We start from the raw sequence: 25,329 nt of genomic DNA on the forward strand, positions 1-25,329 counted from the left end.
CAAGTCCCAGGCTCCTGCTTCCCGGTCTAGGCCGGCGGGAGGCAGGGGTAGCCAGGAACCGGCCAGCGCTGCGGAAGCCTTGGGGGTAAGAAGATCTGCAAGGAACAGCAGCAATGCTGCTCCAAGTACCCCCAGGCCAGCTAAGGCTTCAAAAAGCAGCAAGACCTCAGAAAAGATGAATACCTCGGGAAAGCTGGATACCTCGGGAAAGCTGGATACCTCGGGAAAGCTGGGTACTTCGGAAAAGCTGGATACCGCAGGAAAGCTGAGTGCTCAGAGAGGTGAGGCTGACCTCAGTGAAGAGGGCTGGGGAATGCTGAGGACCCGGGAGTCTATTTCCAGCTATGCCTCCCGGGCTCTGGGCCACCTCTCTGAGTACGAAGAAGCCAGCAAGACGGTGAGGAGACTGCGGGAGGAGCTCAGGTGCGCCCATGCCAGGGCAAGCTCTGCCCCAAAGAGGAAGAAGGAGCAGATTATGGCAGAGATATCCAGGCTCCAGACTGACATCCAGGCCTTGGAAGAGAGGAAGGCTTACCTGCTGGAGAGGAGCGGGCCGTTTAAAGAAAAGATCCTTAATGATGAGAGATTCCGGGAGATGGAGGAGGAAAAGCAGAGGCGGCTGATGGGGCTTCAGCCTGAGAGTCAGATGGAGGAGGAAAGTTCGGTACCGTGCAGTGGGCCCCCTGCAGGACAAGCGGCTATGTCATCTGGCTGCGGTTCTGCCGGCCCGGGTGAGGATAGTGACAGCCACCAGGGAGGAGCGCTGATGGAGGAGATCCGACGGCTCGAGTCCCCTGTGCACCTCCAGGACTTTACTTTTGGAGACGATCTGCCGGAGGATGCACCGGGGGGCAGCAAACCGCGAAAGAAGAAGACCAAATCCGTGGAAGTGGTGAGTCTAGTCTACAGCCCCCTCCCCGTAAAACCCGAGTCGGCCGCAGGGTCAGCTCACTGTGCGAGCCCCGTTACCCAGCCCAGCACGGGTCCTGCAGTGGACTCAGTGCCAGGGAGCGGGGAGATTACAGGTGTGACATCTGATGTGGCGATGGGCTCCGTCTCTGTTTGTGGTAACAGTGGGGGAGCAGGGGAGGCATCGGCCGCGAGGCCGGACAGTAAGGGCGGCTCGGCAGTGGCGATACCATCGAAATCCAGTGCTGTGGTGCGTCCCCCAGTGGGAGGGGGGGATAGCCCGGCACTGGTGGCAGCTTCCGGTGCCTCGGCACCTCTTCATGCTGTTGCCGCTGATCACTTGGTTATGGAGCGGCGGCAGCGTGGAGGGGTCGCTGAGGCTGAGGGCTCCGGACCTCCCAAACCTAAAGTCCTATTTTGTGTTGGTGTTGGAGACAGTCTGCAGAGGAGTGCTGAGGAAGGTGGGGATCAGCGGTGCCTCACACCGGCCAAAGATCAGCGGCGACTCCTACCTTCCTCTAAGAAAAGTAAAATAACATCTGCTACCGATGATGCGGAGGGCACAAGTGTGACACAAGTTGGGGTCCCCTCTGGGCGATGCGCTGCGGGGGGACCCCCGTCCCTTGTGCCTGAAGATGCGGAGGTGGTCTTGTCTGCTAATGTTGTTGCTGGTCCAGCCAGTGTGAGTGGAGTCAGTGATGTTGTGGTGGATAATGTGAATGGTGTGAGTGGTGGAGAATCTTTTCCAGCTTTGGGGGTGGGTGATGGAGGGACTGGTGGTGTGAGTGGCGTGGCTGAGTGTAACATGCAGGTGGGTAGTGTTAATGTGGTGGGTGCAGGGGTTGGTCCGGTTGCTCCCCCAGTGGCGGCCCCTATTAAGAGCTATGCCAGTGTCGCTGCTGGGGGACGTAGGGTTCCATCATCCTCGTCTCTGGGCTCTGGGGACGGCTTTTTGCAACGGCGCCTCCTGCAGGCCTTACAGAAGGGAGAAAGGACGATCAATGTAGCGGGGCAGGAGGTTGATTTGTCATTTTGGATAGAGAGGCACGGCCTGTCTGCCTTCCGAGAGCAAAGAGGCAGGGAGACATCATGGTCGCTCCCGACAACCGGGCCGGGTGCTAACCGTAGGAATGTGGTCCGTCTTCGGTGGCGTGGCAGTGATGTGTGTCCCCCTCGGGCACGGGTAGTTGAGCTGCTGCTGAAGATGGACTTCAAGGCGGCTGACATCTTTGCCTTGATCCATCCCTATGGTACATCTGAGTTTGATGTCAGCTTTGTTCGGCCGGAGGGGCTTGAGCTCTTCTGGTCCAACTATGAGCTGAGATACAACGAGCCCGAGTGGCGGGACTTTGCTGTGCAAGCAGTGTCCCGCCAGAGCGAACTCAAGAAAGTGACCGTTCTTACCCGTAACGAATCACTATCTTGCTTTGACATCATGACCTGGATGAATCGTTATGGAGAGGTACTGGGAGTACCCGAGAAAAATCGTGACGAGTATGGTATCTGGTCAGGGGCCTGGACCTTCATGGTGAAGTTGAGGCGTTCAGGTAACTCAGTCGCCCACATCCCTTCATCAGCCTTCCTGGGGAGGGATCGGATCCTGATCTTCTACCGGGGGCAGCCTAAGCTGTGTCACAGGTGCGGTGACCCCACACATTTCAGCACAAACTGCACCGTGCAGAAGTGTGCGTTGTGTGGGGGTGTCGGCCATCTCGCTGCATCCTGTACAGGGCAGATTAGGTGTAACCTGTGTGGTGATCTCGGTCACCCGTACAGTCGTTGTCCTCTTTCCTTCGCTAATGCGGGCTCAGCCTCAGCAGATGAAAGCCATGAGGCTGAATCTGCTGGGGAGGGGACTAGCAGAGGTGGAGGAATGGAGGGGCCAGGGAAGAAAGACAGGAAAAAGACGCCTGCCCAGCTAAGGCGTCTAGAGAAGCGTCAACAGGAGAGAGAGCGGGGGGAGTCTCGGGCTGCTGGGACAACCTCTGGCGCTCTCCTAGAGACCACACCTGTCGCTGAGGCCCCAGGGGAGGATGTACTGGATGAGGAGGTCAGGAGGATCGAGAGAGAGGAAGGTGCCACGTCCTCAGACTCCTCCCATTATGAGAGTATGGACGAGGATAATAGGGCGTGGCTAGAGGAAAAGCGTAAGCGTGGCGCCAAAAAGAAGAAAAAGGGTAAAAAGAAGGGAGGTGTAAGATCTTCTCCCTCCCTGACTAAGGTACCCAAGGAAGGTGCAACCGACCCCCCGCTGGTCGAACTTTCAAATCGATTCCTGGCCCTGGATGGAGCGCCTCCTGCCGATGGAGGGGCTGAGGGTGAAGGGCCAGAGGTGGCGGAGCCTGCAGGAGGTGCCGAGTCTCCCCCTGGGGAGTCAGGGTCCTCAGGAGGGGAGACTGGCCCAGAGTCTGGAGACGAGGATGAGGGGGCAGGTCCTGGATCTGCCCCTGAAGCATCAGAGGTGCGGGAGATGGACACCACAATATGTCTAAAAAGGGGGTGTTCATTTCCCGAGGGTGGTGGTAAGATGGGTAAAAAGAAAGCCGTCTAACTCAATCACTCATGATGGCGGCACCCACTCCGTTGACGCTGGCGTCCATTAATGTCGCCAGCATTAAGTCTGATGCGGCTAGATTTGCGGCCTTTGATTTTCTCGGCCGTGTTGAAGCCGACATTTTATTTTTGCAGGAGACCAGGCTGCCAGATTTGGCGGCCGTGTTTAAAGCTAAGAGGGAATGGAGACACGGGCCTTCCTATTGGTCTCTTGCGGCCGAGCCGTATAGCGGAGTGGCGGTACTTTTTACCGCACCGGTAGAATGCCGACGAGTTATTGAGTTAGAAATGGGGAGGTGCCTGATCCTGGATGTCCTCATGAAGGGACAAGAACTTCGTCTTATTAACATCTATGGTCCCCAGTCCAAGTGGGACAGGAAGTGTCTCTTTATGAGGATCAAGCCCTACCTTTTTACAAGTCGGCAGGTGGTCTTTGGAGGGGACTTCAATGCTGTCACGAGGTCCCAGGATAGGGGAGGTTCCAGAGACAAGCTGACTTATGATAGCGTCGCTCTTAATAGCATAGCTAGTGAGGCTCGCCTGGTGGATGTCCACATCCGGCACACCCCAGGCCACGCGGGGTTCACCTATTATAGGGGTAGCTGCAGGTCTAGAATAGACAGGTTTTATTTAAAGGAGGAAGCCATCTCTTCAGCAGTGTCCGTTGTTGAGGTGGAGTTCTCCGACCACTGTTTAATTTTGTTTTCTCTGAATGTTACAGAGACCCCCCGGATGGGAAGAGGCTACTGGAAGCTCAATTCGTCTCTCCTGGAGGAAGCGGAGATAAGACAATCCTTTGAGGACTTTCTTCAGAGCCAGGTACCATTGCTGGGCCTTTGTAGCAGTAAGTCAGAGTGGTGGGAGATGCTCAAGAAAAGGGTGGCGAGATTCTTCCGCCAGCTCTCGAGCCTCAGGAGCCTGGACAGGTACCGCCTGTATCAGGGCCTGAGGAGGAAACTCGAGCATCTCGTCTCGACTGGAGGTAGTCGTGAGGACATCTCCAGAGTGAAATCCTTGCTGAAGAGGTGTCAGTACGATAGACACGCATCTTTGGTTTTTGAGAGGGATTACGGGAAATACCGCTCGCCCGACCCTTACAGAAACTGCAAGATGTCAGTGAATGGTAAAGTTGTCACGGGACTGGTTGACAGTACGGGATCCCTGAAAAGGTCCAGATCAGGGATCCTGGAGGTCGTCAGATCCTTCTACTCGCACTTCTTGGGCAGGAAGGCTCTAGATCGGGATGTGATGTCGGGTTTCCTGGCTGAAACTGTCCCTGAGCCAGGAGTAGACCCCTCTCTTGATGTTTTGACAGAGATGATCAGGGAAGAGGAAGTCAGCCGGGCGATTGAAGGGCTCGCCCTCAAGAAATCGCCAGGCCCGGATGGCTTAACATCTGAGTTTTATAAGACCTTTAAGGACGCCTTGGTTCCCCTCTTGACTGAGGTATTCAATGAGTGTCTTTCCTCGGGCGCTCTGCCGAAGTCAATGAGGAGGTCTGCCCTGATCATCCTGTCAAAGGGTAAGGACCGATCTCGTATTGAGAACTGGCGTCCCATAGCGCTTCTCAATACGGACAGAAAGGTTTTGGCAAAGGTGCTGTTTAATCGGCTGGTGCAGTTTGCGCCCCGGCTCCTTTCGGGGACCCAGCACTGCTCTGTTCCAGGCCGCAGTACATTTAGTGCTGTGCTTTGTGTTCGGGAGGCAGTGGAGCAGGGCAGGGCTGGTAACTGGAAGGGGTACTTGCTGTCCTTGGATCAGGCAAAAGCGTTTGATCGGGTTAACCACGAGTACCTCTGGTCTGTCCTTCTGAGGTATGGCCTGCCGGGTGGGTTTGTCAATTGGCTAAAGGTTTTGTACGCAGGGGCAGAGAGTTTCCCGCTTGTGAACGGTTGGATTGGCCGCTCTTTTGAGGTCGGGTCTGGTGTTCGCCAGGGTTGTCCTCTGAGCCCACTTTTATACGTGTTCGCGATTGACCCATTCCTTAGGAGGGTTGATCGTGGGCCGTTGGTGGGAGTCGGGATGGATCGGGCAGCACCGGAAGCCACTCTAAGGGTGGTAGCGTATGCCGATGATGTCACCGTTTTCGTGTCCTCGGGAGGGGAGGCGCAATGGGTGATGTCAGAGGTTGACCGCTACTCAGAGGTTTCTGGGTCCAAGATCAACCGGGATAAGTGTGAGAGTCTCTGGCTGGGAGAGGGGGATCCAGGCTTTGATCTCCCGGACACTCTTCCAGGGCCCCAGGACTCCGCCAAAGTTCTCGGCATCGAATTCGGCCAGGGGGATTACCCCATGCAAAACTGGGATGGCAGGCTTAAGATCGCCGCTCAGAAGGTGGACCAGTGGAAGGGTTGGTCTTTGACCCTCAGAGAAAGGGTTAATCTGATCAAAACTTACCTGCTCCCGTTACTGATTTATCTGGGCAGTGTGTGCATGTTGCCAGAACCCCTCTGGACTCGGGTCTACAGTCTGTTCTTCCAGCTGTTATGGGGGAATAGGCTGAACCTTATCAAGAGGGAGGTTACTTACCGCACGAGGAGACAAGGAGGGTTGTGTATGGTCAACCCTGTGGTGTTCCTAGTGAATACCTTTCTTAAGATCAATGTAGCAAACCTCTGGAAAGAGAGGGCTCCTCCGTGGGTATACTCCTGCAGGGGATGGTTTCGGCCTTTCTTCCAGGAATGGGAGACAGGAGGGCAAGTGAAGGATCTTCGCACACCACATGGGCATCTTCCGGCTTACGCTACCCCGGTTCTGAAGGTGATTCGCCGGTGGGGTCTGGGAATGTGGGAGATCAGGACCTTGTCGAGGAAAGTCCTTGACAAGAGGGTTCTGTTGACCCATTTCCAGAAGCCTCTGGCCCTCAGGGATTGCCCAAGTCGGGATCTGGGGGTGGGTTTGAGTTTATTGAATTCCATCAGGATCCCCTTGAAGTTTTGGGACGTGACTTGGCGCTGCTTCCATGGAAAGCTGTGTGTGAGGGACAATCTGAAGTGTAGGAGCTCTGAGGAAAGGGGTTGTCCCCGGGAGGAGTGCGGTGGCCTGCTGGAGAGCATGGACCACTTCCTGCTTCAGTGCCCCTTTAACACAGAGGTGTACAACAGGGTGGGTGCTTCCATCCATTGGCCTGGGTTGGCCGGTCTCTCCTATGCGGAGTGGGCCTATGGAGCATTCAGAGGCCTGGGTGGCCGGGACCGATGCACGTTATTCCTAGTTAGCCTAGTGGTCAGGTACCACACGTGGAACGCACGGTGCTTAGTATCGACGCAGCGTAAAATCCTCCCGGTGGATGAGGTGGTTAGGAACATTCTGGGTGACCTGGTGAAGGTGCGCTCTCTGGAGGCTGGGCACGGGGAGGGCCTCTCTCCTTTGGAGGGGGTTCTCCTTTAGTGTCCCTTAGTCTGTCATCTCCTCCCCTGGTGTTGGGCTGAAGCTGACACAGTAGATTTTTGTTTTATATCTGAGCGTGTAGTGATGTGGGGCTTGCAGGCGCCGAACCTGGGCTTTATGTGGTTTGTATTTATGTTGTTTAGACTTTATTTGTATTCTGTTTTCTTTGTTATGTTGTAAATACTGTATATATTGTATATATTGTATATAGTGGGGTTTGGGACATAGTGTTAGGTTGGGAGGGGGGTGATGGTGGTGGGACTTATGAACTGACCTTGGGCACTGGTCTGGACTACTTAACGCAAACTTTGGACGTTAGACCAGTGTCTGGGGGGAAGGGGAGGGTGCGGGCGAGGGATCTAGTTTAGTGTAGTGTTGTGTGTATTATGTGTTTGTTGTTAAAAAAAAAAAAAAATGGGTGTGGGGTGGTTTGTTATTAGAGGGTGTGGGGTGGGTTTATGTATATTTATAGTCATTTATGTTTATTTGTGGGTGTGGCTTGTCTTATTGTTTATTGGTTTTGTTGAGGGTGTGACAATCGGTTGGGTGGGGGTTGTAGTATTTGGTGTTTATACATTTTGGTGTATTTTAAATTATTATTTTTGCTAGGAGTGAATGTGGCTGGACCAGCAGGTAAGATATTGTATATATTTTGTATATATTATGTTTGGTTTGTATTGTTATGTTTTTTATTTTTATATAAAATAAAAGATCTACAGGATGTAACTCAGGATCAGTACAGGATAAGTAATGTCATGTATGTACACAGTGACTGCACCAGCAGCAGAATAGTGAGTGCAGCTCTGGGGTATAATACAGGATGTAACTCAGGATCAGTACAGGATAAGTAATGTCATGTATGTACACAGTGACTGCACCAGCAGCAGAATAGTAAGTGCAGCTCTGGGGTATAATACAGGATGTAACTCAGGATCAGTACAGGATAAGTAATGCCATGTATGTACACAGTGACTGCACCAGCAGCAGAATAGTGAGTGCAGCTCTGGAGTATAATACAGGATGTAACTCAGGATCAGTACAGGATAAGTAATGTCATGTATGTACACAGTGACTGCACCAGCAGCAGAATAGTGAGTGCAGCCCTGGAGTATAATACAGGATGTAACTCAGGATCAGTACAGGATAAGTAATGTCATGTATGTACACAGTGACTACACCAGCAGTATAGTGAGTGCAGCTCTGGAGTATAATACAGGATGTAACTCAGGATCAGTACAGGATAAGTAATGTCATGTATGTACACAGTGACTGCACCAGCAGTATAGTGAGTGCAGCTCTGGAGTATAATACAGGATGTAACTCAGGATCAGTACAGGATAAGTAATGTCATGTATGTACACAGTGACTGCACCAGCAGCAGAATAGTGAGTGCAGCTCTGGAGTATAATACAGGATGTAACTCAGGATCAGTACAGGATAAGTAATGTCATGTATGTACACAGTGACTGCACCAGCAGCAGAATAGTGAGTGCAGCTCTGGGGTATAATACAGGATGTAACTCAGGATCAGTACAGGATAAGTAATGTCATGTATGTACACAGTGACTGCACCAGCAGCAGAATAGTGAGTGCAGCCCTGGAGTATAGTACAGGATGTAACTCAGGATCAGTACAGGATAAGTAATGTCATGTATGTACACAGTGACTGCACCAGCAGCAGAATAGTGAGTGCAGCTCTGAAGTATAATACAGGATGTAACTCAGGACCAGTACAGGATAAGTAATGTCATGTATGTACACAGTGACTGCACCAGCAGCAGAATAGTGAGTGCAGCTCTGGGGTATAATACAGGATGTAACTCAGGATCAGTACAGGATAAGTAATGTCATGTACACAGTGACTGCACCAGCAGAATAGTGAGTGCAGCTCTGGGGTATAATACAGGATGTAACTCAGTATCAGTACAGGATAAGTAATGTCATGTATGTACACAGTGACTGCACCAGCAGCAGAATAGTGAGTGCAGCTCTGGGGTATAATACAGGACGTAATTCAGCATCAGTACAGGATAAGTAATGTCATGTATGTACACAGTGACTGCACCAGCAGCAGAATAGTGAGTGCAGCTCTGGGGTATAATACAGGATGTAACTCAGGATCAGTACAGGATAAGTAATGTCATGTATGTACACAGTGGCTGCACCAGCAGCAGAATAGTGAGTGCAGCTCTGGAGTATAATACAGGATGTAACTCAGGATCAGTACAGGATAAGTAATGTCATGTATGTACACAGTGACTGCACCAGCAGCAGAATAGTGAGTGCAGCTCTGGAGTATAATACAGGATGTAACTCAGGATCAGTACAGGATAAGTAATGTCATGTATGTACACAGTGACTGCACCAGCAGCAGAATAGTGAGTGCAGCTCTGGAGTATAATACAAGATGTAACTCAGGATCAGTACAGGATAATTGGCAAATGCTAAGTTTCTCACTTGAATAGTACGGTTTATTATATTTTTATAATTGTAGTAAGTAATGTTTGATACATACCAAATTACCCTCAACTTGATTTTCCTGTTTACCTCTGAATTACTTACTTGTTTCATTAATGGAATTGTTAATTGTGAAGGTATCTTAACGTTATAAAGACATGTGACCTGGAGGTGAGGGGGTTAGCCCTTGATGTGAGATAATCTTAGTTCCACCTTGCAGGCCTCAGCTCCTCCAGGCAGAGAGGATAGCTCCAGAATACATTGATGGCAACTAGTCATTGACCTGTAGTAACCACTACAGGTCAGGTGTGGTATTACATGATGGCCATCCCAACAGAGTATGTTCTTACATTCCGCTTCCCTAGGTATGAAATATTGACACATCTTGTGTATCAGATGCTATACCCAGTATTGTCCTCTGTGTATACATACGGACATGGTGGAAAAACTCATGGAAGATATTCCCACTCTTTCGGAGACCGGGGTACAGTGTGAGCCTTTTGTGGGCCATACATGGGGTCATGGCTCTATCTAGCCGCTGGACTCCGAGGTCTTTATGACTTAGCTGCCAGGCTGTGGAGTCTTATCGGGTTTGGTCTACAGAACTTTTCATATAACACAGTGGGACAATGTATCTTCTCCTCTCCGGGATCATGGAGGAGCAGGGGAGGACCACCCTGTCTCTCCAGGTTATCTTCTGGCAGGTGAAGGAAAGCCCGGGGCAGCTTAGTACTGAACCTCCAGCGTACCGCACATGGCCTTGTTGTAATGAGCGGCACATTGACTTAGTGGTTAGCACTTCTACCTTGCAGCGCTGGGTTCGAATCCCACCCAGGTCAACATCTGCAAAGAGTTTGTATGTTCTCTCCGTGTTTGCATGGGTTTCCTCCGGGTCCTCCGGTTTCCTCCCACACTCCAAAACATACTGTTAAGTTGTTTAGATTGTGGGGACAGGGACCAATTTGGAAAAATCTGTGCAGCGCTTCGTAATCTGTGTGCACTTTTTAAATAAAGAATTATTATTATTGTAAAGAACAGATCTTGTAGAGTTTATGGAGGACCCAACAGAGATAAGAGAAGGATTGGGGAGGGGGGGGGGGGGGGAATGGGCCACCTAGAAGGGAGAAGATCAGGACGTTACTTACTTGAGGCAAGGCCAGTGCCAGGGTTCACCTTCTGCCTCGTTCTCACATGATCTTCACATATCGGGGTCCCAGAGAGATGAAAGCTTGAGGCTCCATTACATCTGTATTTACTAACATTGCAGTGAGCTCTCAACCTCTGTAAGCCTCACAGAAAGCCCAGACATTAACGTCCTATCCGAAACACTTTACTACAGTCCTGTAGCAGGAGGGCGGTCCACGCTCTGTGCTTTATCGTACGTTTTTCTGTAGCCCATAGTTGTATGATCTCCACATACTCCCAGCTTCTTTGGACCTTATACGGTCTATATTTTCGGTAAAACGTGGACTTATGTGGTGGTTGCCAAATGGCGACTTACAGGAGACCGTTCTCTTACTTAGGAAGGAGGCCGATTACATCCCCAGGAAGCATCACTTGTATATTCTGCATAATTCACTCGGATCTTCCCAAGTCACACAGAGAACTTAAAGGGAACCTGTGACCAGGTTTTACCCCACTAAACTAGAAGCCTTTCATTCCTCTTTTATGTTAATCCTCGCCCATTTTCCTATTAAAAAAAAAACCTCCAAAAACAAGCAAATATGACTGCATTTTCACATGAGGTGAGTCATGTTTTGTGGTTACAGGCATAGTGTCCCTTCTGAAGCCCTTATCTTCTTTATCAATAGCACCAGAAACATGCATTTTGGTCTTTCAGATCACATCAGGCTTATGGTTTTGTGATCCACACAACCAGAGATACAGGCAGCTGAAGACATAGTTGGAAATGTGATCTGCAGACAAAGATTCAGTTCCCACCAATTCTGTAACTGCATGTAGGTCTAGCTCTGTAGCTCACAGAACCGGGGATGTGAATAGATGTGTTTCCTATCTTTAATATGACATCGGTAGCTTGTTTCTAGGTGCTACAGAACAGAAGATAAGGGTATCTAAAGTGACACTTCCACTACGACCCCTAAACTTGACTCATCTTGTGAGAAAATGGGATAAAAAGAGTCATATTTGCTTAAATTAGATTTTTTATATAGCTAAATAGATGAGATTTTACATAACATCCTTTGCAGATTTCACTCTTATGATACCATAGCTGATGGGGCTGCTGGTTTACTGGGGTAAAATCTGATAACAGGTTCCCTTTAACCCTTTAAATGTACGTAAGAATAGTCATGATTAAAGAAATTTTACCTTCAAAGACCACAGGATAGGAGATAAATGTTCAATCACAGGGAAACAAACACCCCGAACCCCCGGCAATCAGTAGAACAAACAGGTCAGGTGACCGTAAGCCCCCCTAAGCGGCCCTGTATTGTGCTATATAAGCCGTTCCAGAGGTCTTGTAGAAGTCACTGGGAGCTTGGACTTGGCACAGGGAAGCTCCGGGGGACATTTAGTCCCATATTCTGACGCCAGGGATTTGGTCCCATCCTTAGGAGCCTCCACATAGGGTTTTCAAGTCCAACTCCGGACAGTAACCAATGGGTTAATAAGGGTAGCGCCAATTGTACAGGAAAGAGAAGGGAAGAATCGCATGAGAAGAAGAGTGGAGGGAGCCCAGAGAGGGGAAATGCTGCTCAGCGGGGGCCGCGGCAGACACAGACCACACAGTCATCATAAGTGAAACCATCTCCATGGTCTGCAAGACGGAGAGCGAGAGGAGGATGCAATTACACAGCATCGCCGAGAAGTCCTGTGAAAGGTTTTATTATGTGAAGCCCTTGAAGATATCCCCCCCTAAGGATCGGCCCGTAGGTGGGATCCAACATTCACAGGAAGCAGAAGGATTCCAAGAAAGCCAAAGGCAACACGACAAGCGGGGAATCCCTCGGGAGGCGCCATCACTAGTGGTGGCTGTGACACGAATAATGAACCGTGGCGAGGTCCACCCCTGCCGGCCATAGCCCCCAGGACACTGTCACACTCACTAGAAGACGTCCAGAAGACACAGATACAGTGTTAGCTGTCCTGACACTGCTGTGCTCTCAGCTCTCTGCATAGAACTACTCCACAGCCGCTTGCCTCTGCTCTGAGTAAGAGCTGTAGTAGTCTTCTTGTTTGATTCTACAGCAGTCACTCAGAGCAGAGGTAAGGGACTCTAGAGAAGCTCAAAGCTAAGAGCACAGCAGTGTGAGGACTCTGTGTACCTGTGTACTTTTAACTGTTTGCCAATGGACACGCAAGGACACACAAGGCGCGTGTTGTCATCTCACCAGAGCATCTCAACTTAAGCAGTGGATAAAATAGAAGACAGGGATAGTGTTAGTTGTCCTGACACTGCTGTGCTCTCAGCTCTCTGCAAAGAACTACTCCACAGCCTCTTGCCTATGCTCTGAATAATAGCTGTAGTAATCTTCTTGTTTGATACAGCAGTCACTCAGAGCCGAGGTAAGGGACTCTAGAGAAGCTCAAAGCAAAGAGCTAAGAGCACAGCAGTGTGAGGACTCTAACTGTTTGCAGATTGGATTCTCCAGTGGTTTACACTCTATGTTCTCCTGAATTGAATGGGACAACCAGAAAACCTACTGGTGGTCGGGAGGTTTTAAATAAATTAAAAATAAAACTCTCCACTTTTATAACATCCATACCGGAAGTAGTATGACCCGAGTACCCTGTGCATGCCCACAACCCTCTCCCATAGAGGTTATCACTAGACTGTATTGTGTGTATGACGGCTGTAAAGCAAGTTGCTACGTGCTGCAAACACCAGCACCTGGGCAAGATGGCTGCCCCCATACAGAGACCAGAATGTACAAAAGTTTTCAAAATGTGTAAATTCTTATCCATTTATGCAGGACATGGAGCTGGAGCTTTGTGTTATGTAGGCGGCCAACACTACAGTCCTTATATAAAACCGCAAGCTGATGGATATATTGGACCGATACATTGTAGCACAGGATGGCAGATTATCTAGACTGGATACATCTGCAGCAGATCGGCCGTGAAGCGTATAAGTGCAGCCTGGATCACTGACAGCAAGCAGAGATCCTGAAAAGGGCTGAGAAATGTATTCAGAATGTATCAGAATATCTCTCTCTTTTTTTTTTTTTTTTTTTGTGAATTTTTTTAAGTGCAGTTATTTAGTTTTTGGCTTGGAAAACCCCTGTAGCGGTCTTGGGGGTTGCTGTACTATACGGCTGTAGCTGTGATAACAATGAGCCATTGTTAGGAGGATCCTTTGTCACGCTGAGACGTCTGGGCCGCACATGGTGACAAGTCATCCCTCCAGGGTGGATTTTACATACAATTGGTGACACCCTGTCCCCCTCGCATGGCTAAGGTCATTAGTAGTTATATGTCTGGAATACCACCTTAAAGGGCATCTAACACCAGGATGAAGGATTGTATGCAAATGAGCCTGAGGGGCTCCAGGCGGCATTGGTGTTAATGGAGCCTGGAGCCCCCCAGCCTCATTTGCATACAGTCTTTCATGCTGGTGGTAGATTTACTTTAAATCCTACGCAGGACTCTCCTGGACTCCTGAATGGCAGTTCTATCTTGGTATGGAGCAGGGGCAGTAGGGCTGGGCAGTATGACTCTATATCTCCTTCTTTCATAAACCCTCCATTTTTACATCTAAATGCTGCGCTAATTAACTTTTAATACATCTTTATAAGGATTAGAGCCGCGTTTGCCCCGACAAAGCACAAACGTGGATTTATAGAATAGCATAGTCTACCTTCTGCCACCACTAGAGGGAGCTTTCTGTATACTGTAATGTAATGTTATTGAGCTCTCTGTATATACTGTATGCAGTCAGCTCCCTCTAGTGGTGTCTGCAGGCAGCCAGCCGCTCATGTTTTTAACCTTTTGGTCCTTATTTGTAAGCTCGATTGTGTGCTGCCCTAGAGAAATGCACTTGATAAAGGCCCGAGCTTGAGAACTGCAGCATGACCACTGCACAGCTCTCTACCCCAAGTCGTGGCATCTGAACAGCTGATCCCCAGAGCCAAGAAATACCCACTGATGTACCAAAATCCGTTCTCATCCAACTTTCTTAACTGGAATCAACACTGTAATAATATAATTTAAAAAAAATATATATTTCCCTGCTGAGACAATGAGGCAGATTTCCTTACCTGGTCCAGTCGCGATCCAGCGGTGCGCTCTCTGACGCTGATTCGGGTTCTGCCAGGATTCACTAAGGTCGTGCGCCCGAAGTCCACCAGGTGTCGCTGCTGCGCTGAAGTCCGCCGGAATTCACCTTCTCCATCTTGGTGCATGTGAGTGCTATTTTTGCGACACAATTTTTTTTTTTTAAATTCCGCGGGTTTTCCGACGGTCACCCCCCCCTCCCCGAGTGTCGCGTGAAAGCCGGCGCCGATGCGCTACAATCTGTTTGCGTGCGCCAAAATCCTGGGGAAATTCACCGCAAATCGGAAAAATTCAGGAAACCCGGCGGAAAACCGTGATTCGGACCCTTAGTAAATGTGCCCCATTGATGGGCTCTAAGTGCTGAGTTTGTCTGCGGTGCCCCCGTAGGTTGATTTGAGTATTACAGAATATCCATTCTGTGTAATAAATAGTCTATTTTCGGTAGGACAAGGCAGGTCCTCCAGAAGGAGACAATTTTGGAATCTTTACCAATGCTCCACCGCCTAACAATGGCTTTACATGGGGGTCGGGTGCGCGGCCTCTCCTCCTGTACTCAGATCCTCCATCTATACCTTATCCATTATGTAATGTGGTAGCGATGGACGTGTCGTAACTAGAAGACTAAATTATAGGAGGAGTGATGTGCAGCCAAGTGCAGTGTGGCCTGTTGGGACACGGCTCCTGCCTCTCTGCAGTCATTACCGTGTCATCCAAGCTGATATGACCCAAGGATTCCCCCACATAAGTGGGACTATTACCGATGAGTAAGTGGGAGGGGGAGGCGAGTGCATGTCAATCTGCGGACACCAGAGGTACAGCACTGCCTAGTATATGGTCCCCATGAGCTGACATCTGGTAGGAGAGCCATCGGTGCCGCGCTCACAGTGTACTCCATGCCTGGCAGCTACCTCCTGTCACCTGTCTAATCCTGCACTCAGTTCACTCAACATCTCCTGTACAGCCATTGACTGGGGCTTAAGTGTACTCCATGTATGTACAATGTATAACTCCACCTGTATCCTCATATACTCTCCGTGTAGTGAGGGAGGACTGACACCTCTGCTAGAGTCTAATGTATAGATGGAGGTGTGCGGGGAGGAGGAGATTAACACACTACAGTAATGTTTAGGGAAAAATCACACAGAAATATTACAGATCAGATCATTTTCTCAAGCAGATTGCAACAGCAGAATAGTGAGTGCAGCTCTGGAGTAAAATACAGGATGTAACTCAGGATCAGTAGAGGATAAGTAATGTCATGTATGTACACAGTGACTGCACCAGCAGCAGAATAGTGAGTGCAGCTCTGGGGTATAATACAGGATGTAACTCAGGATCAGTACAGGATAAGTAATGTCATGTATGTACACAGTGACTGCACCAGCAGCAGAGTAGTGAGTGCAGCTCTGGAGTATAATACAGGATGTAACTCAGGATCAGTACAGGATAAGTAATGTCATGTATGTACACAGTGACTGCACCAGCAGCAGAATAGTGAGTGCAGCTCTGGAGTATAATACAGGATGTAACTCAGGATCAGTAGAGGATAAGTAATGTCATGTATGTACACAGTGACTGCACCAGCAGCAGAATAGTGAGTGCAGCTCTGGAGTATAATACAGGATGTAACTCGGGATCAGTACAGGATAATGAATGTCATGTATGTACACAGTGACTGCACCAGCAGCAGAATAGTGAGTGCAGCTCTGGGGTATAATAGAGGATGTAACTCAGGATCAGTACAGGATAAGTAATGTCATGTATGTACACAGTGACTGCAGCAGCAGCAGAATAGTGACTGTAGCTCTGGAGTATAATACAGGATGTAACTCAGGATCAGTACAGGATAAGTAATGTCATGTATGTACACAGTGACTGCACCAGCAGCAGAATAGTGAGTGCAGCTCTGGAGTATAATACAGTATGTAACTCAGGATCAGTACAGGATAAGTAATGTCATGTATGTACACAGTGACTGCACCAGCAGCAGAATAGTGAGTGCAGCTCTGGGGTATAATACAGGATGTAACTCAGGATCAGTACAGGATAAGTAATGTCATGTATGTACATAGTGACTGCACCAGCAGCAGAATAGTGAGTGCAGCTCTGGAGTATAATACAGGATGTAACTCAGGATCAGTACAGGATAAGTAATGTCATGTATGTACACAGTGACTGCACCAGCAGCAGAATAGTGAGTGCAGCTCTGGGGTATAATACAGGATATAACTCAGGATCAGTACAGGATAAGTAATGGCATGTATGTACACAGTGACTACACCAGCAGCAGAATAGTGAGTGCAGCTCTGGAGTATAATACAGGATGTAACTCAGGATCAGTACAGGATAAGTAATGTCATGTATGTGCACAGTGACTGCACCAGCAGCAGAATAGTGAGTGCAGCTCTGGAGTATAATACAGGATGTAACTCAGGATCAGTACAGGATAAGTAATGTCATGTATGTACACAGTGACTGCACCAGCAGCAGAATAGTGAGTGCAGCTCTGGAGTATAATACAGGATGTAACTCAGGATCAGTACAGGATAAGTAATGTCATGTATGTACACAGTGACTGCACCAGCAGCAGAATAGTGAGTGCAGCTCTGGAGTATAATACAGGATGTAACTCAGGATCAGTACAGAATAAGTAATGTAATGTATGTACACAGTGACTGCACCAGCAGCAGAATAGTGAGTGCAGCTCTGGGGTATAATACAGGATGTAACTCAGGATCAGTACAGGATAAGTAATGTCATGTATGTACACAGTGACTGCACCAGCAGCAGAATAGTGAGTGCAGCTCTGGAGTATAATACAGGATGTAACTCAGGATCAGTACAGGATAAGTAATGTCATGTATGTACACAGTGACTGCACCAGCAGCAGAATAGTGAGTGCAGCTCTGGGGTATAATACAGGATGTAACTCAGGATCAGTACAGGATAAGTAATGTCATGTATGTACACAGTGACTGCACCAGCAGCAGAATAGTGAGTGCAGCTCTGGAGTATAATACAGGATGTAACTCAGGATCAGTACAGGATAAGTAATGTCATGTATGTACACAGTGACTGCACCAGCAGCAGAATAGTGAGTGCAGGTTTGGTTGTAGGGAGGGTTATTACATGACCATAATAATTACCAAGACCCACCCCAGTGTAGACTTCGCCGTCAGCTGGAAAGTGCTGGGATAGAATAGTTTCCGTGCTGCGGAGGGTGAGGAGGGGCTGACATGTTTATTGTCCATGGACTTGTAAACTGTTATAAATATTCAGGAAGAAGCAGACGGCACGGACATGTGATGTGGGAAGAGACTCTGTTCATATGTTTAGTTATTAGTTATAACACAGAGGCAGATGCCCGGCAGTGCTGGTGCTGCCATGACTTGGATCTGAAGCCCGGGATCACTGCAGTGTTATACAGAGGTGCAGGGTGTGTGGTCCTCAGCGCTGCTTCCATCTGCACCGCATTACATGCGAGAGACATTGCAGCATTTACACTGCAGCACCAACTCTAGACCCCACAATGTGACATGTGTATTTACACGTCTCCTGACCAGAATCTAAAGCAAATGCTACTTACCATTGTCATCCCACTGTCACGGAAGAAAAGCAGGGACCAGGATAAGTAGATACATTCACAATGTTACTCTACTGATCCTGAGTTACATCCTGTATTATACTGCAGAGCTGCACTCACTATTCTGCTGCTGGTGCAGTCACTGTGTACATACATGACATTACTTATCCTGTACTGATCCTGAGTTACATCCTGTATTATACCCCAGAGCTGCACTCACTATTCTGCTGCTGGTGCAGTCACTGTGTACATACATGACATTACTTATCCTGTACTGATCCTGAGTTACATCCTGTATTATACCCCAGAGCTGCACTCACTATTCTGCTGCTGGTGCAGTCACTGTGTACATACATGTCATTACTTATCCTGTACTGATCCTGAGTTACATCCTGTATTATACCCCAGAGCTGCACTCACTATTCTGCTGCTGGTGCAGTCACTGTACATACATGACATTACTTATCCTGTACTGATCCTGAGTTACATCCTGTATTATACTGCAGAGCTGCACTCACTATTCTGCTGCTGGTGCAGTCACTGTGTACATACATGACATTACTTATCCTGTACTGATCCTGAGTTACATCCTGTATTATACCCCAGAGCTGCACTCACTATTCTGCTGTTGGTGCAGTCACGGTGTACATACATGACATTACTTATCCTGTACTGATCCTGAGTTACATCCTGTATTATACACCAGAGCAGCACTCACTATTCTGCTGGTACAGTCACTACTGTGTACATACATGACATTACTTATCCTGTACTGATCCTGAGTTACATCCTGTATTATACTCCAGAGCTGCACTCACTATTCTGCTGCTGGTGTAGTCACTGTGTACATACATGACATTACTTATCCTGTACTGATCCTGAGTTACATCCTGTATTATACACCAGAGCAGCACTCACTATTCTGCTGGTACAGTCACTACTGTGTACATACATGACATTACTTATCCTGTACTGATCCTGAGTTACATCCTGTATTATACACCAGAGCAGCACTCACTATTCTGCTGCTGGTGCAGTCACTGTGTACATACATGACATTACTTATCCTTTAGTGATCCTGAGTTACATCCTGTATTATACCTCAGAGCTGCACTCACTATTCTACTGCTGGTGCAGTCACTGTGTACATACATGGCATTACTTATCCTGTACTGATCCTGAGTTACATCCTGTATCATACTCCAGAGCTGCACTCACTATTCTGCTGCTGGTGCAGTCACTGTGTACATACATGACATTACTTATCCTGTACTGATCCTGAGTTACACCCTGTATTATACTCCAGAGCTGCACTCACTATTCTGCTGCTGGTGCAGTCACTGTGTACATACATGTCATTACTTATCCTGTACTGATCCTGAGTTACATCCTGTATTATACCCCAGAGCTGCACTCACTATTCTGCTGCTGGTGCAGTCACTGTACATACATGACATTACTTATCCTGTACTGATCCTGAGTTACATCCTGTATTATACTGCAGAGCTGTACTCACTATTCTGCTGCTGGTGCAGTCACTGTGTACATACATGACATTACTTATCCTGTACTGATCCTGAGTTGCATCCTGTATTATACTCCAGAGCTACAGTCACTATTCTGCTGTTGGTGCAGTCACGGTGTACATACATGACATTACTTATCCTGTACTGATCCTGAGTTACATCCTGTATTATACCCCAGAGCTGCACTCACTATTCTGCTGCTGGTGCAGTCACTGTACATACATGACATTACTTATCCTGTACTGATCCTGAGTTACATCCTGTATTATACTGCAGAGCTGCACTCACTATTCTGCTGCTGGTGCAGTCACTGTGTACATACATGACATTACTTATCCTGTACTGATCCTGAGTTACATCCTGTATTATACTCCAGAGCTACAGTCACTATTCTGCTGTTGGTGCAGTCACGGTGTACATACATGACATTACTTATCCTGTACTGATCCTGAGTTACATCCTGTATTATACACCAGAGCAGCACTCACTATTCTGCTGGTACAGTCACTACTGTGTACATACATGACATTACTTATCCTGTACTGATCCTGAGTTACATCCTGTATTATACTCCAGAGCTGCACTCACTATTCTGCTGCTGGTGTAGTCACTGTGTACATACATGACATTACTTATCCTGTACTGATCCTGAGTTACATCCTGTATTATACACCAGAGCAGCACTCACTATTCTGCTGGTACAGTCACTACTGTGTACATACATGACATTACTTATCCTGTACTGATCCTGAGTTACATTCTGTATTATACACCAGAGCAGCACTCACTATTCTGCTGCTGGTGCAGTCACTGTGTACATACATGACATTACTTATCCTTTAGTGATCCTGAGTTACATCCTGTATTATACCTCAGAGCTGCACTCACTATTCTACTGCTGGTGCAGTCACTGTGTACATACATGGCATTACTTATCCTGTACTGATCCTGAGTTACATCCTGTATTATACTCCAGAGCTGCACTCACTATTCTGCTGCTGGTGTAGTCACTGTGTACATACATGACATTACTTATCCTGTACTGATCCTGAGTTACATCCTGTATTATACACCAGAGCAGCACTCACTATTCTGCTGCTGGTGCAGTCACTGTGTACATACATGACATTACTTATCCTGTACTGATCCTGAGTTACACCCTGTATTATACTCCAGAGCTGCACTCACTATTCTGCTGCTGGTGCAGTCACTGTGTACATACATGTCATTACTTATCCTGTACTGATCCTGAGTTACATCCTGTATTATACCCCAGAGCTGCACTCACTATTCTGCTGCTGGTGCAGTCACTGTACATACATGACATTACTTATCCTGTACTGATCCTGAGTTACATCCTGTATTATACTGCAGAGCTGCACTCACTATTCTGCTGCTGGTGCAGTCACTGTGTACATACATGACATTACTTATCCTTTAGTGATCCTGAGTTACATCCTGTATCATACTCCAGAGCTGCACTCACTATTCTGCTGCTGGTGCAGTCACTGTGTACATACATGACATTACTTATCCTGTACTGATCCTGAGTTACACCCTGTATTATACTCCAGAGCTGCACTCACTATTCTGCTGCTGGTGCAGTCACTGTGTACATACATGACATTACTTATCCTGTACTGATCCTGAGTTACATCCTGTATTATACCCCAGAGCTGCACTCACTATTCTGCTGCTGGTGCAGTCACTGTGTACATACATGACATAACTTATCCTGTACTGATCCTGAGTTACATCCTGTATTATACCCCAGAGCTGCACTCACTATTCTGCTGCTGGTGCAGTCACTGTGTACATACATGACATTACTTATCCTGTACTGATCCTGAGTTACATCCTGTATCATACTCCAGAGCTGCACTCACTATTCTGCTGCTGGTGCAGTCACTGTGTATATACATGACATTACTTATCCTGTACTGATCCTGAGTTACATCCTGTATTATACTCCAGAGCTGCACTCATTATTCTGCTGCTGGTGCAGTCACTGTGTACATACATGACATTACTTATCCTGTACTGATCCTGAGTTACATCCTGTATTATACTCCAGAGCTGCACTCACTACTCTGCTGCTGGTGCAGTCACTGTGTACATACATGACATTACTTATCCTGTACTGATCCTGAGTTACATCCTGTATTATACTACAGAGCTGCACTCACTATTCTGCTGCTGGTGCAGTCACTGTGTATATACATGACATTACTTATCCTGTACTGATCCTGAGTTACATCCTGTATTATACTCCAGAGCTGCACTCGCTTGCATAAACCCTGCTGCTGCTGCTCAGAGAAGCTAATATTCTCTAAAATATCGGATCATACATGAAGGGAATGTCTGACAAGCTCATACAGGATACTTCACAGCGCTGGTTTATACTTTTGTAGTGATGTTTTTCCTATTTATGTTGTTTCCCTATAGAAGATTAGGGCGAGAGTCTGGATCCATGAGAACATGAGATTTCGGTAATCTCGTCTGCACTCACTGTACTACAAACAAATGTTTTCACAGAATCCGGATGCGGCGTCTGAATGATTAGAATATTAACTAGGTCAGACATCGGGATTAGAGCAGACGACCAGACGCGGTAATATCACAATCTGAGTCTAGTGAATGGATGGGAGCAGCTTTCACCTTCACATCTGTTCACAGTCTGCGTCCTCCATGATCCCGGCTGGCGGCTACTGCAGAGGTTCTCACACCGGATGAGTCCCTGCGGGGAGGGCAAGGGCCACGGGCATCTGACCATCGCAGATTTTGGCCGCTCAGTTACTTTCAGCCACTTACCGGTATATCTATGGAACTGTGTTTCCACCCTGAATATTTTATTTGCATATTCTTTACCCGGAATCCCAGCGGAACATAATATTTCATATATATATATATATAGCGCACACAGATTACGCAGCGCTGCACAGAGCTTGCCAAATCTGTCCCTGTCCCCATTGGGGCTCATTATCTTATCAACCTACCAGTATGTTTTGGAGTGTGGGAGGAAACCGGAGGACCTGGAGGAAACCCACGCAAAAACGGAGAGAACATACAAAACTCTTTTAATATGTGACCCCACAACCAAATATATCTCGCAATTACGTACAGTTTTAAGACGGGCAGCAGAAAATAAAGTTCTTTCGGCCAAGACAGCCGATGTTTCCCAAGAAGCCCTCATGGTACTTTCTTCTGAAGATTCATAAGTCACCGATGCCGCCACCCCAGCCACCCTATAGTCACAGGGATTGGCTCGGAGTCTTTATCACAATTTCTAGATTGGTTTATGAGACCCATCCTGGTGGATATTCCATCATATTAAAAGGACACGAGTCTTTGTTACGGGCCGTTGAGGGCATCGCATGGCGTGAGGACCTCAAGCTCGTATCAATAGATGTTGAGAGTCTCTACACGAGGATTCCACACCAGGAGCGGGTTGACGCCTTATGCCTACTCTTACGTAAGGCAGGCAGAAGTGAGACGCTGATCGAATTTGTTCGTGAAGCCCTAATTATAATCTTGAGCCATAATTCTTTTTTGTTCACCAATCCATGGTTTAATCAGGGCACGGCCATGGGCACACCGGTCGCATGTACCTTTGCTAATATATTTTTGGCAGTATTTGAGAGTAGGTTTATCCTTAATACCTCCAACCCATTTATTAAATATATACGGACATGGCCTGGTCCGGACCTGAACAAGAATTTCATGAGTTTCTTAATTTTTTGAACGAGGGTAACAAGATGAACATGGGCTTCACAAGCATCCTCGGAAATAAACACCTAGAGTTTTTGGACGTCCAAGTGGACGTTGTCCTGGACCATGTACAAGTGAGTGGGTCCGGAGCATGTGAAGAAAGCCGTACCATGCGGCCAGTTTGTCCGTTTGAGACGTATAGACGATACTGACGAGTCTTTTCAGAGATAAGCGATAGAGTTAAGGGACAGACTCGGAGTCAGAGGGTACCCTGATGAAATCATCGAGACGGCGTATGAGAAGGCATCACGGTCGGATAGAAAGCAACTATTATATAGGGGTCGAAAATTGAAAGAGATTCACATTCACTTTTTGATTTTGGACCAAATGAAAAGAATATCCGCAAAGCTATTCAGAGGAATTGGAGTATAATAGAAAAGGTAACGACAAATAGACCAATAGTAGCCTTTATACAAAATCCCACTATGGAGAGAGTACGGCCACATGGTTCGATGGAGAGACTCCGAAGGGTAATTTTCAATGTCACCACTGCAATTTTTGTAGATTCCATCTGAGAGTAAAAACTCTTCAAATAGGGGGTATTACAGCGATAGTGAATCAATTCATCAGTTGCAAAACTGACTAGGTAGTTTACGTGATTTTCTGCCCTTGTAGACGGTTCTACATAGGTAAAACAATCAGACCTCTGCACATTAGATTTAGGGAACATCACCGTTCTGTGGTAATGGGAAAAGGTTCCCCAAGACTAATACAGCACATACGCACGGCACGCGCAGGTGATCCCGATACACAATCCTTTGCAGGTATCGAACGAGTTACAGTAAATACGATTGGGGGAGATAGGCAAAGAGAGCGGCTTCGGTGTGAGACGAGGTGGATCCTCAAAACAGGAGCACCAGTAGGACTCGATGACAAGAATGACATGGCGGTATTCTTATGATGTGATTAAATGTCAGTTATAATGTGCGATCTAGATAAATCAGTGTCTTGTATTCATCCTATGTGCTACATTGTGATTGCGGCGTTGTTTTTAATAATGGCACTGTGATGTTACTATGTATACTTGTGTATTTTTGGTGATCGCGTTATTCCGTCCAGCTGACTGGATCACGTGACACTACCTAGACACACCCCTTTTCATCACATGACACTTCACTCCGGGTGACGGTGGGATGGTAGATATATGCCCACACCCACTAACGTCCCCCATACGGCTAGATGAAGCGCAGGAGTACCACCCGTGAACAATCACACGCACCCGGACTGCATGACACTGCCTTGACAGTCCGTTGCCTTCCATTGCTAGTCTGGTAGTGCCGATGTTTTTCTGGATGGTGTGAACACCGCCTCTAGACTTTTTTTTTTGCATGATCTTTTCAGATGTTGAACCTGTGACTTGAACCTGCAGGGCTTTAGTGCTAACCAATGAGCCACCATGCTGCATGCTCATGCTTTAAAGACTTTGTCTGCCAGAAAAGGCCTCCGTAAGGAGAATGAATTCCTTCCTGACCTGTGTTTGTGGCCTCTCACCAGGGCTTCAATTTAAATTTGACAGAACAAACTAAACTGTATCGTTGGTCTTAATATATTTTGGCCATATAGAATCTATAATGATCTCTTATGGCAGCCACATCTCCTGATGATAGGGTTGTGTTTACACATCCCCATGACTTCGGAAGAACCGTTTTGCATATTCTTTACCCAGAATCCCAACAGACAATGACGCCAGACGTTTCAGCACAGTAAGTCTGAAAGAAGCGACTGCACTCGAAGTTTTTATTTGTCTGGCGCGCTCATGTGACCGCCCTAACGAGCTCCTCGTCCTGGCCCCACAGGTCATTCCCACATACTGCAGCCAGCTCGATCCTGGCCCGGGACTATTCCTAGGACCGTGTGATCTCCCACCATAATAAATCCTTGGGCCGCCCAGTGTTTGCCTTATCATCGGCG

General features: G+C 47.6%; 1 protein-coding gene across 1 annotated transcript in view; it reads left to right on the plus strand.

Moving 5' to 3' along the window:
* Nucleotides 1–25,329, plus strand: part of LOC140109544 (dymeclin-like) — a 187,331-nt gene that overhangs the window by 82,151 nt on the left and 79,851 nt on the right. The gene's annotated exons all lie outside the window — the stretch shown is intronic.

This window comes from Engystomops pustulosus, unplaced genomic scaffold (genome assembly GCF_040894005.1).
Source record: "Engystomops pustulosus unplaced genomic scaffold, aEngPut4.maternal MAT_SCAFFOLD_216, whole genome shotgun sequence".
In the NCBI taxonomy this organism is placed as follows: Eukaryota; Metazoa; Chordata; class Amphibia; order Anura; family Leptodactylidae; genus Engystomops; species Engystomops pustulosus.